Genomic DNA, 18,709 nt, shown 5'->3' with positions numbered 1-18,709 from the left:
CGATCTGACATCCTGCGTTGCGTGTGGTTGCTGTCACCTCTGTGTAAGGAAGTGTCCATTTCTTTCAGCACTTGCCAAAACTAAATACCGTGTTTCATCAGAACTGGTTCTAACCAACTGACTCAGATAAACACCATGAACTTTGAGGGACCTCGTGCACCAGACCCTAACTGGCCTTCACTGAACACTGTTTCTTGACCAATGGATGACGGGGTGTGTTCTAACTGTCTTTTACTGTGGACTCTGCCCTCCTCAGGGTGCTAGCCTGCATTCCTTAGTTAACATAACCACCACACCTAGTCCCCACCACCCTCAACCCCTGACTGTCCCGCTGAGAGAACTACTCAGTGTATTTCTTTATTGCTGTGTGTTTCCTTTCCTGGCCAGGAGATACTGCAATAACTTGACTTTGTATTTTCTTTCTCTTTCTTCCCTTCCTTCTTTCCTCCCTCCCTCCCTTCCTTCCTTCCTTCCTTCCTTCCTTCCTTCCTTCCTTCCTTCCTTCCTTTCTTCCTTCCTTCCTTTCTTTCTTTTTCTTTTTATTGAAGTATAGTTGATTTACATTGTTCTGTTAATTTCTGCTGTACAGCAAAGTGACTCAGTTATACACATATAGACATTCTTTTTTTATATTCTTTCCTGTTATGGTTTATCCCAGGATGTCAAATATAGTTCCCTGTGCTCTACAGTAGGGCCTTGTTGTCTATCCATCCTATATGTAATAATTTGCATCTACTAACGCCAAACTCCCAGTCTGTCCCCCCTACCCCTTGGCAACCACCAGTCTGGTTTTTTTTTTTAGCTCTTTATAGGAGTCTAATTGCTTTACACTGTTGTGCCAGTTTCTGCTATACACCAAAGTGAATCAGCTGTATTTATACATATATCCCCATATCCCCTCCTTCCTGCAACTCCTTCCCACGCTCCCTATCCCACCAGTCTGCTCTTTATGTCTGTGAGTCTGTTTCTGTTTTGTAGATGGGTTCATTTGTGCTATATTTTATTTTATTTTATTTATTTTTTTTTTTTGGCTGTTTATTGGAATATAATTGCTTTATACTCTTGTACCAGCTTATGAAGTACACCAAAGTGAATCAGCTGTATTTATACACATATCCCCATATCCCCTCCCTCCCACAACTCCCCCCCACCCCCCCGTCCCGGTCCTCTAAGGCATCACCCATAATCGAGTTGATCTCCCTTTGTTATACAGCAACTTCCCACTGGCTGTCTATTTTACAGTTGGTAGTGTGTATATGTCTATGCTACTCTCTCACTTCGTCCCAGCTTCCCCTTCGCCCCCCACCTCCCAACCCCGTGTTCTCCAGTCCATTCTCTGCATCTGCATCCTTATTCTTGTCGTCGCTTGGTTCATCAGTACCATTTTTTTTTTTTAGATTCCGTATATATGAGTTATGTGCCATATTTTAGATTCCATATTTAAAGGATATCATGTGGTATTCGTCTTTCGCTGTCTGACTTACAGCATTTAGTATGATAATCTCTAGTTGAATCCATGTTGCTGCAAGTGGTGTATTTTCTTTTTCTTTGATCTCCAGTGGCCTTTGCTTTATTCTTTGAAACCTGAAAGATTAGTAAGCTCTCGATGCCAGTATCTGAATTATTTCTCACGATGAGTTGGTCACTGCATAGGTACATTAAGTTGGGCGGTTTGGAGACCCGACCCGGAACAGGAGGCTCAGGCCAGGTGCCTGGCTTCCCCATTCCAGGGCCCACCTGGCCCTGGCTTACCTGTTGGCTCCTCCCCCAGGGCTGCATGTTCCCCATGGTCTATTTTATCACATTTTCAGTGTGAGGGATTCTAGATCTGTTTCCCTCTGTGTTTCTTTGAGGTTGGATAGGGTTGTCTCAGAAACAGTTCTTGTGAAGTTTGTTAATTTTCCCAGGCTGCAGGGTTGCCTGGATTTCTTAGACAAAAAGCTGGATTTTGGAGCCGTCCACCATGAGTAGAATTCACAAGGCTTAGGCTGGGCCTCTTGTGATGCAGAACTTTCTGAACTCATCAGAGTCCAGGGTCTCGAATTTTGTCTTAAAAGCAGTTTCATTTTAGTTTGACAAATCAATGTCTCTATTTCCTTTTGCCTTTGATGTAAAAAAATAGATTTATTTCTAATTTTTGAAGTACACATTGCAAATCGTAGAGCCATGAGTCAGGGGGCTGGGTGTCCTGTTTCTTCGTGGGCATTCTGTATCCCCTGGACGAGGTGCTTACCTGCCCCGAGGTTTAGTTTCCTCCCTGTGAGTGGAGGTAACGCACTTGTGCCAGAATCCTTCCTGGGACTGAAAAACAGAACTACTTGAAAGGGAACTGAATGAATGTTTTATGGACTGAAAATAATTTATTATTTTGACTTGCATTTTCTGTTATCTTTCAGAGTGAGTTATTATAAATTATCCAAGAAAGACTTGGCGTGACTCCAGACGTGGGGGAGAGGAAAAGCAGAGGCAGAACTGGCCCTGGTTCTGGGCTCTTGGTTCAAGCTCTGCGGGGCTTTGAAAACCTTGGCGCCTGCCCTGTGACAGGGCCATCAGGGTCCCTTGAGGAAGGTGCAGGTGCCAGAGAGCCACCTATTGAGATCATTTCTCATTACACTCGGGACATTTTGTGTTTAAAGCCGTGGAACCGTGGGATAAAACATGTCAGCAGGAGAGAAGAGCATTAACGACAACTGTAATTATGGTGGTAATGCTGACTGTGTGTACTAACTTAGCATTGAGCACTGTCCCAAGGGCTTTACTTACATTAACTCTTAATTGTTACACCGGCCTCGTAAGGAGAACACTATCATAATCGTCTAAGCTGGTACTTCATTTTTCTATTTTTGCCTTATTCTTTTTTATTGTGGTAAAATACACAGAACGTAAAATTTACCATTTTAGCCACTTCAGCGTATACAGTTCAGTAGCACCAAATGCATTCACATTGTTGTACAACCATCACCACCCTCCACCCCCAGAGCTATTTCCTCTCCCCAGACTGAAACTCTGTCCCCTTTAAGCACTGACTCCCCATCCTCCACCCCCGGCCCCTGGAAACCACCATTCCACTCTGTCTCCATAAACCTGACCCCTCTGGGGGCCTCATGTACATGGAATCATACGATATCTGTCCTCTTGTGTCTGGTTTATTTCATTCAGCATAATGTCCTCGAGGTTCATCCGTGTTGCAGCGCAGGTCAGAATCTCCTTTTCTGGGCTGAATAGTATCCCATTGTGTGGATAGGACACACTGTGTTTATCTACTCGTTCATCAGTGGGCATTTGGGTTGTTTCCACTTTCTGGCTGTTGTGAGCGATGCTGCTGTGAACGTGGGTGTGCAAGTACATCTTCCAGTCCCTGCTTGCAGTTCTTTTGGGTACATACCCAGAAGTGGAGCTGCCAGGTTATGTGGCAGTCCTAGCGTGGTTCGTTCTTAGAGGAGTTGCCGTTCTGTTTTCCGCAGTGGCTGTACTGTTTTACATTTCCACATGCAGTGCACAAAGGTCCCAGTTCCTCCATGTACTCGCCAAAACTTATTATTTGTTAGAATGGTAATTCTTGATGAATGTCTAGAAACTCGATGGAAATAGAACAGAATCAAAGCAATATGATATTCATAAACACGAATCTTTACAGTTTCATGCTTGGGCAACGCATGACTGATGGCTGATTCTTTAATTTCTTTAAATATTTGTCTGCTGCTATGGCCATTATTTTTAATGAATTAAAACATCTTCAGTATACTTGTGGAGAAGACACGAGGTTTTAATGCTAAAAGTGACTGAGATTAATTTTAATTATTACTCCTCCATAGGACTGAAGGGAGCTCTGTGACCTCAGGCAGGGAGCTAATCTCATCCATGTAAGACCCTAACTATTTTGAAGTCAGAGGTGAACATAATTTTAAAAAAATTTAACAAAAAAGGCAGTAAAAGATTTGCAAAAAGATCCAAAAGGCTTTCTAGACATCAGATAACTCTTAGGGCAAATCAGTTGACCTAAATGAAATAGCCATTATTTCAGTATAAAGAATGAGGCTTCATAAACAGAGAGGCCCTGTCTCAGGAAGTTTGCTCTCCTGGATGCTGGGTGTGTATATATATATATATATATATTTTTTTTTTTTAAGATCTTTTATTGAGATACAGTTGACATACAATAAACTGCATATACTTAAAGTGTACAATTTGATATTTTTTTTCTTGTTAGTAATGTATATATGGTAATCCCAATTTTCCAATTTGTTCCCTCCCAAACCACCCCCCCCACCCCAGGATGCTGGGTATATATTTTTAAGGCATGTGATTTTACTTTATTCTATCTGTGGTGTTTAATCCCCTCTGAGACGGGGACCTCTACTGTGAATTATTTCAAATCATTCTATAGCTCATTATTGACCATCGAATTCGTAAGTGCCTCTCAGACACTCTGCCCACTTTCTTACTGAGTCATCTTTAGTTTTCTTATTGATTTGGAATTCTTACATTCTTGACACAGGCCCTGTGTTGTTTATGTATGTTGCAAGTATCTTCTACTCTCTGGTTTATATTTTCATTCACTGATCTGTGTCTTCGATAAGCAGAAATTCTTCTTTTTAATGTAGTTCAACGTATACAATCTTTTTCTTTTGTCATTTGTATTCTTTGTGTATTTAAAAACATGTTTTCTTACCACAGGTCATGAAGCTATCCTCCTGTGCTATCCTCTAGACATTTTATTGTTTTCCTTTCACACTTTGATCTAAAATCTTTTTGAAATTGAGTTTTAGTGAGATGGGGTTGAGTATGAGTTTTCTCACAAGAATGTAACATTGCTCTGGCCCAATTCAGCGGGAAGACTGTCCCTCCTCACCCCCTGCAGTGCATTCCTTCCCAAATATCAGAGGTGAGACACATGAGGGTCTCTCTTTGGCTAGAGATTCTAGTCCACTGGCCTTCTTTCCTGTCTTTGTGCCAGCATGTCTTGATTGTTGTAGTTTTGTAAGGAGTCTTCATATCTGGTAGAGCAAGTCTTTTCACCTTGTACTTCTTCAAGATCTTGGCTTTTCCTAATCCTTACCCTCTATTTTAATTAGTTTGTCAAGCTACACACACACACACACACACACACACACACACACACACAAACATACACACACACGCCATGGGGATTTTTAGAAGCATTTCATTTACTCTATGGAGGATTTGGGGGAAGAATTGACATTTTTACAGCACTGAGTCTTCCAATCCACGAACATGGTATAACCCTCCATTTATTTATCTTGTCTCCAATTTCCTTGAATAATGTTTATAATCTTCTATGTAGAAGTCTTGTACATTTCTGTTAGAAACGTACCTAGCCACTTGATGTTTTTATGCTATTATAAATGGTATATTAAAAATATTTTCTAGCTCCTTTTACTGATTTAGAGAATTATAATTGATTTCTATCTATTGATCTTGTATCCATCAGCCAATCTTATTTATTTTAAAAAAAATCTTTTTATTATAAAAACTTCCAAACAAATACAAAAGTAGGTAGAATAGTATAGCAGACTCCTTACACCTATCACCCAACTTCAACCATTTTCAAATCATACAATCCTATTTCATTTACCCACCTTCCATTTCCAAAACACACAAAATATTTTCTGGGAAGCGCACCCCCGATGTCCTACTATTTCATTTATATCCATATAGTATTAATTGAAGTTATTAATTCTAAAACTGTACATGCAAATCCCTTTGGATTTTCTTCACACAAAATCATTATTTGTAAATAAGATTTATATTTCTTACTTTCATTACATATACATTTTACTTATTTTTTTCCTTGCCTTGCCATCCAGGTTAGACCACCGTTACCACGGAAGTAGTGATAGCAGACATCCTTGTCTCGTTCCAGTCCCGGAAGGCAAGCTTTCAACATTTCACCACCACGTCTGGTGTTTGCTGTAGGCTTTTTGTAAATACCTTTTGGTTGGTGAAGGAAGTTCTCTATTTTTAGTTTGCAAAGAGTTTTTATTGAGAATGGGTGTTGCATTTCTTCAGCTGCTTTTTTATGCATATATTGATATGTTCATGTGATTTTTCTCTTTTATTGTAACTTAATTAATTATATAATTTAGTGATTACTTGGTTGACGGATTGATTTTTGAATATTAAACTGATCTTGCATTCATGGAATATGCTTATTTAAAAGCAAAGTAGTATTTTTTCCATATTTCTGGAGTAAGTGTATTAATACTTGCTTTAGAAAATTATGAGTGCGATAGCTCCATAATTTTCCTTTTTTTTATAATGTCCCTGTCATTTTTTGGAATTGAAGTTATATGCCAGCCTCCTAGGAAAGAGTTAGGGCAGTGGAAGAGTTCATGTTTAGAAGGAGTTTTCAAAATACGAAAGAGCACAACCCAAATAATTTTCATTTCCTCCTGAAAAGTTTGTAAGTGCCACAGGTAAAGCAAGTTTTTGTTGTTGTTTGTTTTTTACATCAAACCTTAAGAGGTCGTGGCTGACTGCGTCAACCTGTGAAATAGCCTGTTAGGAATGTGCTAAAATCTTCAGGAAAAAAAGTCTGCAAAACTTCTCATGCCAGTGTTCTAGCCCTCACTTTAAAGCTCGGGTCTAATGATGCGAACATGTTGAATATACCATCATTGCTAGTTGAAGACGCCAGTGGTGTGCACACAGAGGGGAAGACTTCAGCGTAATTTAGTATTTTCTCTCCCTTGGTCAGGACTGAATACAGATCTATTAAATACCTCAATGTCGATTCCTTTTTAAAAATTGTGGTAAAATATACACAACATAAAATTTATCACCTTAGTTGTTTTCAGGCATACAGCTCATGATATTAAGTGCCTTCACACTGTTGTGCAACCATCACCACCGTCCAGCTCCAGAACTTCATCATCTCAAATTGAGAATCTGTATGCATTAAACATCAACTCCCATTGATCCTGCATGAGCTGCTGGTACCCACCATCCTACTTTGCGTCTCTATGAATTTGACTGCTCTAGGTACCTCATTAAATGGAATCATTCAGTCTTCATCCTTTCGTGACTGGCCCGTTTTACACAGCAATATGTCCATAAAGGCTCATCCATGTGGTAGCCTGTGTCAGGATTTTCTTCCTTTAAAGGCCAAGTGATATTCCGCCGTACGTACAGACCGCGTTTTATGTACCCATCATCCATCCACAGACTCTTGGGTTGCTTCCACCACTGGGCTGTTGTGAACACTGCTACTGTGAACACAGGAGTACAAATATACATTTGAATCCCTGCTTTTGGTTATTTGGGGGTATATATATAAATATTGTTTCTTGAGTTGAGGAAAAGATATTTTCAGTTTAGTTCAACCCCCTAATTGAACACTATTGTATGTGTACTGTGTCAAGTCATTTGGAAAAATATCAGTGGAAAATAGAACAGATTCTGGCTTATGGAGGGATTACAAGTTTGATGAAGGAGCATTATTCAAAATAATAATCATATTTCGTGTTATCGTTGTGTCCTAATGCCAGTAGTTTTCATTCATGGCTTGTAGCATCTAGGGAAAGGGGCCCAACAGTAGCATGCATTCTGAATTCTCAGTTTTCCAGAGTAGCCAAAAGCTAAAAGTAGGAGCTGTGGAGTCAGACACTGGTGAAAATGAACGAGCTCTACGGCTTCGTCACTGTGTTACTCCTGAGCCCCCGACTGCCCTCTCTGTGCAGTGGGCTTGGTGCTACAGCATTTACGTGTTGTGTGGTCACTGTGGGATCTGGAACGGGCCTCCTGAGGTGCCCTGCACAGGTGACCTTGGAGGGAGCAATGCGGTGGCCCCCACACTTGCCCTGGAGGCTCCTGCCCCCCCCTTCCATCCGCAGCAGGGGCCGGCTGGGGGGTGGAGAGCCCAGCCGCTTTCAGTATCAGCCCTCGACAAGGGTTGTTATTTTTCCTGTCATGTTTGTTGGGGTCCAGCTCAAGTTTGTTTTTCTTGCAGAAAGGCAGGAAGGCCAATTTGGAACACACACAACTCACATGTCATCGGCGGTGGCTCGCCCAGCGCCTGGCATTGGCTCCCTGACAGTTAAAAGGCGCAGGGTGGGCGAGCCCCGCGGCCAGCCCCAGGAAGAAGGAAAAGGAGGGAGAATGCGAGATGCTTATCTGCTCAAGCCTGGGGGGGGCCCCATTCTTCTCCCCCTGCTCCTCCTCCCCCGGGGACTCCTGGCCTCAGCTCCACAGCCTCCCGCCTGGGGCCTCCACGCTCCGACCACCTCTTCCTCTCACTGAATGCACGAGGAAGCATCCCACCCTAAGGAGGGGAAAGTCTGCATCAGCAGAGGTCCGCACCGCAGCCTGGAGGGAGGCAAAGGCAGGAAGAGGGAGAAAGAGCATTTTCCATTCCGGACCCAAGACAATCGTGCGGTTATTTGAGAAGAGCTTGGTGTTTTTCCATCCTGACTTGAGTACCGTGGGGAGTCTCCTTCGAGCAGGTTTCACTGACTTGCAGTGTTAGGGGGTGCGATGGGATGGTGACGGCTGTTGTCCAGTCCCAGCGTGTGAAGACACTGGCCGTTCTAAGACCCAACCACAGCCTGAGGGGCAGCTCATCCCAGGGGTCATGTAATTACAATTGGGTATAGTAGGAAATTGAAAAATATATAAACAGGCTTCCTCAGTCAAACTGGTAACAAATATTTTTTGGGAGTCAGTGTACTTTCAGGGTATTTAGCCCCTGGAAGCATCCGTTTTCTCACCTGTAAAATGGCAAATGGTAGAATTTGCTCTGCAAGGTTTTGAAAGGATCAGAGACGCTGTGCTTTTAGCGTAATTCCTAACACCTAGTAGTCTCCCCCAAATGACAGCTGTTTTTATGATTCCTACGTGCTCATCCCTTTCTAAAAAATTGTGGTGGTTGTAGTTAGACGAGAAGCAGGACTCAAGGTTTTAGAGCAATCTTTGGAAAATCACACTTTACTTGGTAGTGTAAGATCAGCACATTAAACATTCAAAAAGTATTAATATTTGTTGAATAAACTAACACCTTTAGGGTTATTTCCCTTTTGTGTATTTCATCTTCCAATTACACAATAAGGCAGCAGCCTCGTTTTCCATTTCCTTGAGATGAAATACATCTTCCATGTAAGACTTCTGTTGTGCTGCAGTTTCTGTTTAAATGGGTTCTACGTGATCCCTGTGGTTCTTTAGCACATTTCTCTTCTTATGAAGCCCTTCACAACTCCTACGCCACGTGTGGTGGCTCATGTGTCCAAAGACGGCCGCAGCCACTTCCCCCACCCTATAGGGCTCTTGTTCCGTGAACCCCGGTCCCTCGTCATCACCTGGAATCTGGGCTGGCCCTGCGACTGCTTGGACCCATGGAGAGCTGTGGAAGTCATGTTCTGGGGTGGCAAGTTCAGGCGTGAAGGAGGAGGGACAGTTTTGGTCTTTCTATCCTTGGAGGTCCTGGAGGTCAGCAGTTAGGCTACCGGGGAGACCCTGAAAAGAGGGACAGGGAGAAGGAGAGGGCCTGAAACTGTACCCAAAGAGAAGTCCAGCTGTTCTACGTCCCAGCAGAGCCCAGACCCTTGCTAACCTGCTGCATGCAGGTATCCACGTGCAGGACCTCAGGAAAGACAGCAGAAGAACCACCTGCCCAACCCAGGCTGCAGAATCTCTAGCAAATAAATGGTGACTATTTTGAGCTACTAAGTTTTGGGGTGTTTTGTGGTGTACAACAGATTATCAAAACATCAGATAAACTAATGTTGAATCTCAGGTGGGTTATTTTCCAACGTTGAGTGAGAATGGTTTTTGATTCACACAACTTGAGTTTATAAGTATGATCTTGGGAAGATGACAATTTTACAAATGCTGTGTTTTTCTACATATACTGATTAGATGGTTCTTCTGTTTTAATTCTCCATTTCTTTTTCCTGGTCATGTTACATTAAATTACAGGATATTTTCAAAGTGTTGGTCCCAACTGATCATAGTAAATATTAGACATGTTGAGAGTATTTAATGATTTTTTCTCTATTTAAATTATTTGGGAGTATTTAGTACCTATAAGCTCCCTCAAAGTAGAAGATGAAATTGCCTTGTAATTTTTCTGCAGAAATTGAAAGTGAGTTTGACTTATTAACTTAGTAGATGGTGCATTTTTGTATTTATTTATTTATTTCATTTTTTATTGAAGTATAGTTGATTTACAATGTTGTGGCAATCTCTGCTGTACAGCAGAGTGACAGTTATACACATATATATGCATCCTTTTTTTAATATTCTTTTCCATTATGGTTTTTCACAGGATATTGAGTATAGCTCCCTATGCTATACAGTAGAAGCTTGTTGTTTATCCATTCTAAATGTAACAGTTTGCATCTACCAATCCCAAACTCCCAGTCCATCCCTCTCCCTTCCCCCTCCCCCTTGGCAGCCACACGTCTGATCTCTATGTCTGTGACTCTGTTTCTGTTTTGTAGACAGGTTCCTTTGTGCCATATTTTAGATTCCACATATAACTGGTATCATATGGTATTTGTCTTTCTCTTTCTGATTTACTTCACTTAGTATGATAGTCTCTAGTTGCATCCATGCTGCTGCAAATGGCATTATTTTGTTCTTTTTTATAACCATTGTATATCTGTACCACATCTTCTTTATCCATTCATCTGTTGATGGACGTTTTGGTTGTTTCCATGTTTCGCTATTGTGAACAGTGCTGCTATGAACATAGGGGTGCATTTATCTTTTTGCGTTATAGTTTTGTCCGGGTATATTCCCAGGAGTGGGATTGCTGGATCATATGGTAATTCTATTTTCAGTTTTTTAAGGAACGTCCATACTGTTTTCCGTAGTGGCTGCACCAACTTACAGTCCCACCAACAGTGTAGGAGGGTTCCCTTTTCTCCACACCCTTTCCAGCATTTGTTATTTGTAGACATTTTAATGATGGCCGTTCTGACCTGTGAAAGGTGGTACCTCATTGTGGTTTTGATTTGCATTTCTCTAATAACTAGTGATGTTGAGCATCTTTTCATCAGCCTACTGACCATCTGTATATCTTCTTTGGAGAAATGTCTATTAAGGTCTTCTGCCCATTGTTCGATTGGGTTGTTTGTTTTTTTGTTGTTAAGTTGTATGAGCTATTTGTATATTTTGGAGATTAAGCCCTTGTCTGTTGCATCATTTGCAAATAGTAAATGGTACGTTTTTAATTTTGATGAAAATATTCACAGTAAAAAGAAAATAAAGGTTTAAAAAAAGCTTGTGAAAGTGTTTTGAGTTCCCAGGAAGCAAAACAAATATACTTGCAACATAAAATAGAATTATCATTGTTTTCCTCTTTTTGTTTTATTTTTGTGATTGTGGTAAAATACACATAGAATTTGCCATCTTCACCATTTTTAGGTGTACAGTTCAGTTCAGTAGCGTTATGTATGTTCACACTGTTGTGCAACCATGACCACCATCCTCTCCAGAACTTTTTCATCTTCCCAAACTGGAACTCTGTCCCTGTGAAACACTAGCTCCGTTTCCCTCCCCTCAGCCCCTGGCCCCCACCATTCTGCTTTCTATCTCTATGAACTTTGTACTCTAGGTACCTCATGTAAGTGGAAGCATACAGTATTTTGTCCTTTTGTGGCTGGCTTATTTCACGTAGCACTAACTCAGAGTTCATCCATGTTGTTGGATGTGAAAGAATTCTCCTCCTTTCAAAGGCTGAATAATATTCCACGGAGTGGGAGGACCATGTTTTGTTTATCCATCACTCATCGATGGACACTGTGTTGCTTCCACCTCTGAGCTATTGTGAATGGTGCGGCTAGGAACACTCTTTGAGTCCCTGCTTCCAATTCTTGCTTTCCTCTTAAAACTTTTTTTTAAATTGAGGTATAACTGGCAAATAAAATTGCATGTATTTCTTGTTTTTCTCTTTTAAGAAAAAGCATTTTATAGTTGGTTTCTGCTTCCCGTTGACCTCTCATTGTTTTTTTGTTTGGTTTGGTTTGGTTTGGTTTGGTTTGGCTTTTGTGTCAACACAATTTATTCTTTAGCACTTTATAAAGGTAAGATATTTAAGTTAATCAGGGGCTAAATTCAAGTAACTTCATTAGAACTGCTTTAATCACTAAGTTTCTGTGAGACCCTGGGCTAGTTACCTTACTTCTGTGATTCAGTTCCTTATACATAACAGTGGATAACAAGACCTGGGTGTGGCTGGTGGTAAGGGCGGAAGGAGCTGACTTGTGTAAGGGGCCGGGCACGTGGTCATGGTGCTTTCATCCCCCAGCCCCGCTTTATTGAGGTGTAATTGGCAAATAAAAGTTGTGTCTGTTTAAGGCGTGCAGTTGATATTTTCATATATGTATGCATTGTGCAATAATCACCACAGTCAAGCCAATTCACACATCCAATTCCTCACAAAGTTATCTTTTGTGTGTGTGGTGAGAACTCTTCACTCTCAGCAAATTTCAAGGATACAGTGCAGTATTGTTAATGATAGTCACCTCGCTGTGCATTAGATCTCCAGAACTCACCATCCTGCATAACTGAAACTTTGACCCGCCCCCCGCCATCCCTGCTTGACCGACCTCTCCCATTTCCCTGCCCCTCTGCCTCTGCAACCTCATTCTACTCTCTGCTTCTGGGAGTGACTATTTCAGATCCCACATATAAGCGACATCATGCAGTATTTGTCTGTGTCTGGCTTACATCACTTAAACTAATGTCCTCCAGGTCCATCCATGTTGTCGCTAATGGCAGGATTTCCTTCCTTTTAATGCTGAATAATATCCCATTGTGTGTGTGTGTATATACATATGTATTGTGTATATGTGCTTTTTGCCTGTGAGATATAGACAGATCGATAGACAGATACTATATATAGATATATAGTATCTATCACATTTTCCTTATCCATTCATCTGTTGGCAGACATTTAGATTGTTTTCTTATCTTGATCAGTGTGAATAATGCTGAGTGAACATGGGGGTACAGCTCTCCCTTTGAGACAGTGATTTCTTTCTCTCTGGGTACGAATCCCAGACGTAGGATTGCTGGATCATATGGTAGTTTTATTTCTCATTTTTTGAGAAACCCTCATACTGTTTTCCATAATGCCTGTACCAATTTATATCCCACCAAGTGTTCCTTTTTCTCCACAGCCTGAAAGACACATATCTTTTGTCTTCTTGACCTTGGTGTGAGGCGATACTGTGGTTTTGATTTGCATTTTTTTGATGCTGAACCTTTTCATATACCTGGTGGCCATTAGTAAGCTTTATTTTGAGAACTGTCTATTCAAAAGACAGTTTGTCCATTTTAAAATCTGGTTACTTGTTTTTTTGCTATTGAATTATATGAGTTCCTTCTATATATATAGGGTAGTAACTGCTTGTCAGATGCATGGGTTTCACGTATTTTCTCCCGTGATGTAAGCTGCCTTTTCACTCTGTTGATTGCCTCCTTTGCTGTGCAGAAGCTCTTTAGTTTGATGCAGTCCCACATGTCTGTTTTTGCTTTTGTTGCCTGTGCTTTTTAGTGTCATAGCCAAAAAAACCATTGCCCAGATGAATGTCAGGAAGCTTTTGCCCTATGTTTTTGCCTTCATTTATTAGTTCTAAGAGTTATTTTGTTCCATCTTTTGGATTTTCTGCATATATGATCACGTCATCTGTAAACGGAGATAATGTTACTTTTTCCTTTCCAATTTGAATGCCTTTTATTTCTTTTTCTTGTCTAATTGCTCTGACTAGGATTCCAGTACTATGTTAAATAGAAGTGTCAAGAGTTTGGCATCCTTGTACCAGATCTTAGAGGGAAAACCTTCATCGATTGTGATGCTAGTTGTGGGCTTTTCATACATGGCCTTTACTGTGTTGAGGTGAGTTCCTTCTACACCTATTTTGTTGACAGTTTTTTTTAAAATCAAGAATGGATGTTGAATTTTTCAAATGTTTTTTCTGTGTCTAGTTGACATGCTCATGTATTTTTTCGCTTCGTTCCGTTAATGTGGTGTGTCACGTTGATTGATTTGCATATTTGCACCATCCTCACCTCTCAGGGAAAGTCTCATTTGGCTGTGGCATAGGAGCCTGTTACTGTGCTGCTGAATTTGGTCTGCTAGTGTTTTACTGAAGGGTTTTGCATCTGTGTTCATCAGGGATACTGGCCTGCAGTTTTCTTTTCTTGTGTTATCTTTGTCTGTCTTTGGTGTCAGGGTAATACTGGCTTTGTGAAATGAATTTAAATTCTCACTGGTTTTTGATCTTGATAGAGTATCCCATTTTTCTGTAATTTTCTCTTTCTAAGTCCAGAAAAGCCATTTAACTTAAGTCACAAGAGAAATTTTCTTTATATGTACAAATTAGTTTCCATTTCATTTATTAACTGTCTGTTTACTTCCTCTTACTTCTTGTTGAAATCATGATCCTTCTCTCAATTTTCTTTTCTTTTTTTTGGCTGCATTGGTCTTCGTTGCTGCACGCAGGCTTTCTCTAGTTGTGGTGAGTGGGGGCTACTCTTTGCGCAGGCTTCTCATTGTGGTGGCTTTTCTTGTTGTGGAGCACCGGCTCTAGGCTGTCGGGCTTCAGTTGTTGCCACACTCGGGCCCTAGGGCACTTGGGCTTCAGTAGTTGTGGCACTCAGGCTCAGAAGTTGTGGCACATCGGCTTAGTTGCTCCGTGGCATGTGGGATCTTCTCGGACCAGGGATCAAATCTGTGGCCCCTGCATTGGCAGGTGGATTCCTATCCACTGAGCCACCAGGGAAGTCCTCTCAATTTTAATTAGTCTCCTCTGCTGTAAAAAGTTGATTGTGAAATTAAGAATCTTGGTACAATTGTAGATAATAGATGATACTTTTGGAAAGGATATTCTGTCATGGTGACAGTGAAGTAAACTCTTCTTGAAACCATCACTTTAGCAAATTCTCCTTTTCATTTTGGAGAACGGAGGGCAGTTTCACTTTCCAAGGAGGTTGGGGGTGTGAGACAGTGGCGGTAGGGCAGGTGCTCTTCCGATGTGAAGGGAACTGGGTGGCACAGTTCGATGGAAAACTCTACAGCGAGCAGTGAGGGCTCAGCTCTGATGGCGTCACTGTGTTTGCACACATGGCATTATCCATCCAGGAACCTTCTCTTCCCAAGCTCCTATCTCTGGCTTCATGCTTCTTTCACCCCATCCTGAGGTGTCCTCTGCAAGACATACAACTGTCCAGATGTCAGACCCTGTTTAACACAAAAAGATGTAAACTTGCCAGGTTTCTAAGGTAAGTTTTAGGATCATGCCTTTTATTTAGAATTCTTGGCAAATAATTTGCCTATAGGGAGAAAACAAAGTATAAGATGTTAAAAACTCACATTGATGTTAAAGTAATTCCTCCCTAAGTAAGCTACAGACCTTTAAGATAAGTGAAATGAGCCAGTCACAGAAAGAGAAATCCTGTGTGATTCCACTGATATGAGGTTCCTAGAGTAGTCAGATTCATAGAGGCAGAAAGGAGGACAGTGGTTTCCACGGAATGGGGTGAAGGAAATGGGAGTGATTGTTGAATGGGACAGAGTTCCAGTTTGGGAAGATGAGAAAATTCTGGGGATGAGTGGTGGTGATGGTGGTACAGCAATGTGAATAGATTTAACACTGCCGAACTCTACACCTAAAGATGATTCAGACGGTAAATTTCATGTTATGTGTATTTTACCACGATTGAAGGAAGAATTACAGAGCAGAGTATTGGGGGAGGGGGCTTGGAGCTGAGAGATATTGATCAATAACAAGCAAATTTGCTAATAAGCATAATTCTTACCTAAGCCTGCTGCAGCTTAGGGTGTAATCACTTTCTGTAACTGCATTAATGTTTTTATTTTTATTTTAAAAATGTTTTAAAATTTATTTTATTGAAGTATGGTTGATTTACATTGTTGTGTTAATTTCTGCTGTACAGCAAAGTGACTCAGTTATACACATATATACACATTCTTTTTCATATTCTTTTCTGTTATGGTTTATCCCAGGGTACTGAATACAGTTCTCTGTGCTCTACAGTAGGATCTTGTTGTTTATCCATTCTTTATATAATAGTTTGCATCTGTTAACCCCAAACTCCAAGCCCTCCTCCACCCCACTTTGGCAACCACCAAGCTGTTCTCTATGTCTGTGAGTCTGTTTTGTTTTGTAGAGAAGCTCATTTGTGTCATATTTTAAATTCCACACATAAGTGATATCATATAGTTAATGTTGACTTGATATAGTTTCCTAGTTGTGTTGTGTTTCGGGCCCTGTTTTCAGCTGTGGAGCATTAGAGAATCAGGACACCTCCTCCTGCACCAGATCGCGCTCCCAAGTCCCGAAGAAGGAAGCACAGAGCCCTCCACATTTTACCGAGTGAAAGCACGCCAGGCCCTAGACACATTCTACAGAAACAGCCCAGCCTTCTGGGAGACTGACAAGGGCAAGTACGTTTAAATCCAGTGCACTCTTGAACGACATGGGTTTGAACTTCGTGCGTCCACTTATATGCAGATTTTTCCAGTAAATACCCATTTCAGTGCTGCAGGATTGGTTGGTTGAACCTGTAGATGGGGATGTGGAACCGGGATATGGAGGCTCCAGAAAGTCTTCCAGGGAAGAATTGAACAACGAGAACCATCCCTGTCTTGGGATGTGCATGGAGAACCATCCCTGGAGTTGGGAAAGCAGTCCAGAAAGGGGGTGGGCAGATGCGCGTGAGGGGCGAGGGCTGATGCAGTGTTAAAGCAGGTTGGAAGACCCAGGGCGTGAGGGGACATCTGCGCGCAGAGCCCCCAGTGCCCCTCTGCACTTGAGGGGCGCCAGAGGGTGCGAGACTAGAGCCCCTGGATGGATTTGACTTCCTCACGGGAGAGATGGGAGCCACTGCCCAGGGCTGGGGTGGGGCAGGAGGGCACAACGGGCTGGACCAGGGCCGGGAGAGGATGCGGGGAAGTGGTCAGGTTCTGGGCATCTTCTGAAGGTAGAACCAGCAGGATCCCTTCCTTGGATCTGAGGTGAGGAGTGAGATAGAGGATTCTGAGTTGATTGCGAGATACCTTAACGTGACGCAGGACCCTGCTTTTCTCACTGCTCTATGCATCCCTGCATGTTTGCGAGAATTGTGGCCTGTTTAACTAGAAGGGACCTCTGTTTCCGGAGAAGGGGACACCTGGGGTGGGTGGGTTGACATTAGAGAGGACGCTGAACAGCTCAGCGGGGTGGGGGATCAAATGCGGTCAAGGTGGGTCCGAGGGTGTTGCCGAAAAGGGGAGGCCTGAGGTCTGAGAGCCCCTCGTTGCTGGGGCGAGGGGCACAGCGTGGGAGGAGGGCCTGGCCTGGGCTCTGCTTTGGGCCCTGGCACAGCGCCAACCTCTCTGACTCTCCGCTTCCCTTTGTAAGGCGAGGGGAGCCCCACCCAAGCTGCTATGATGAATGTGGTCCAGGGACCAGTCTGCCCTGGTGCCTAGTTCCTGTCTCTCTTCTCCCAGCACGAGAGACCCAGCAGCGCTCACGAAGCTGTCGGGAAGCCCAGGTGAATGCAGCCTCTATAAGAAGCCTGGGAAAGTACAAAGGGAAACGTCCACTTGGCTCTGCTGTCCCCTGTCTGAGCCTCCTACTTTGCTGCTCCCCCAGGCTGGTCATCTCTCAGAGGCCCCCTCCCTTAGCTGGCTGCCTAGGACCCCTCCCCCTCCCCATTTCCAAAACGAAGCTGGGTTTCTGTTCCAGTTTTGCAAACGCCATTCTCACCTGGGTGCCAAGATAAACTGGCTGGAGGGTTAACTTGTTATTGGTGCTGGTGGGTATTTGGTTAACCTTCCTAATCGAGCTGCAGATCTGCAGGGCCCGCCCCCACCTCCTCCAAGGTAGTCACTGCCCCTAAACCTGCTGTTTTCTGTCTTTTCCTTGGGGGTGGGGGAGTGGGGGCAGGTGAGAAACCAGGAAGCTGAGATTGCTGAGAGGATCTAGAAAAAGCTCAAAGATCATCTATTTGCCGTGAAGTGGTTTTCACACAAAACTGATAAAATCATGCTGTTCTTGAAATTAAGATGTTGGCATGGAACAAGCGCAAACGTAGACTAAATATACGATTGTCTCATCCTGATTCGCAGCAGAACGGCCCACAATAGCCTCACACAGAGCGGAGGGCTGCGTTCATCCCGCCTCCCCGCAGTGGGGAACGTTATGAGACAGTCAGTTAGTGCAAGAAAAATAACCTAAAGGTGAAGTGCCTTCTGATAGGATTTAAAACATTCTTCCAAAATACACAGATTTAATGAAAAGAGGAAAAATTTAGTGATGATAACACCATCATTGGAAAACAAAGCCTGTTTCTAGGGAAGCAGCAATATTTTCCTTTTTAACAGAAGCAGAATGTAATGGAGAACTTGAGAATTCCAAGCCTTGAACTCAACTCAGGAGTTGAGTAAATTCCATTTTTTTTGTGCTTTAACACATTAACTCAGATGTCTGTTTTTGGAGAAGCTTAAGCGTTCTGAAATAATGGATTTTTGCAACTTAACATCTTGAATTTCCTAAATTCTGTAAAAGTCTTCTTTGTTTTTCTTTATTATTACTAAAGAAAAAAAAAGCTCATGCCTCCCCAGTTTTAGAAAACATAGATAAACAAAAACAAAAAAGACAGATGACCCCTTTAGTAAGTGGGTTGACTGTGGACCTGGTTCAATTTCAGTTATCATGTTGGTATTTGTCCTTGGAGAACTTTT

This window comes from Hippopotamus amphibius, chromosome 5 (genome assembly GCF_030028045.1).
Source record: "Hippopotamus amphibius kiboko isolate mHipAmp2 chromosome 5, mHipAmp2.hap2, whole genome shotgun sequence".
NCBI classification, from domain to species: domain Eukaryota; kingdom Metazoa; phylum Chordata; class Mammalia; order Artiodactyla; family Hippopotamidae; genus Hippopotamus; species Hippopotamus amphibius.
This window is presented reverse-complemented; position numbering follows the sequence as displayed.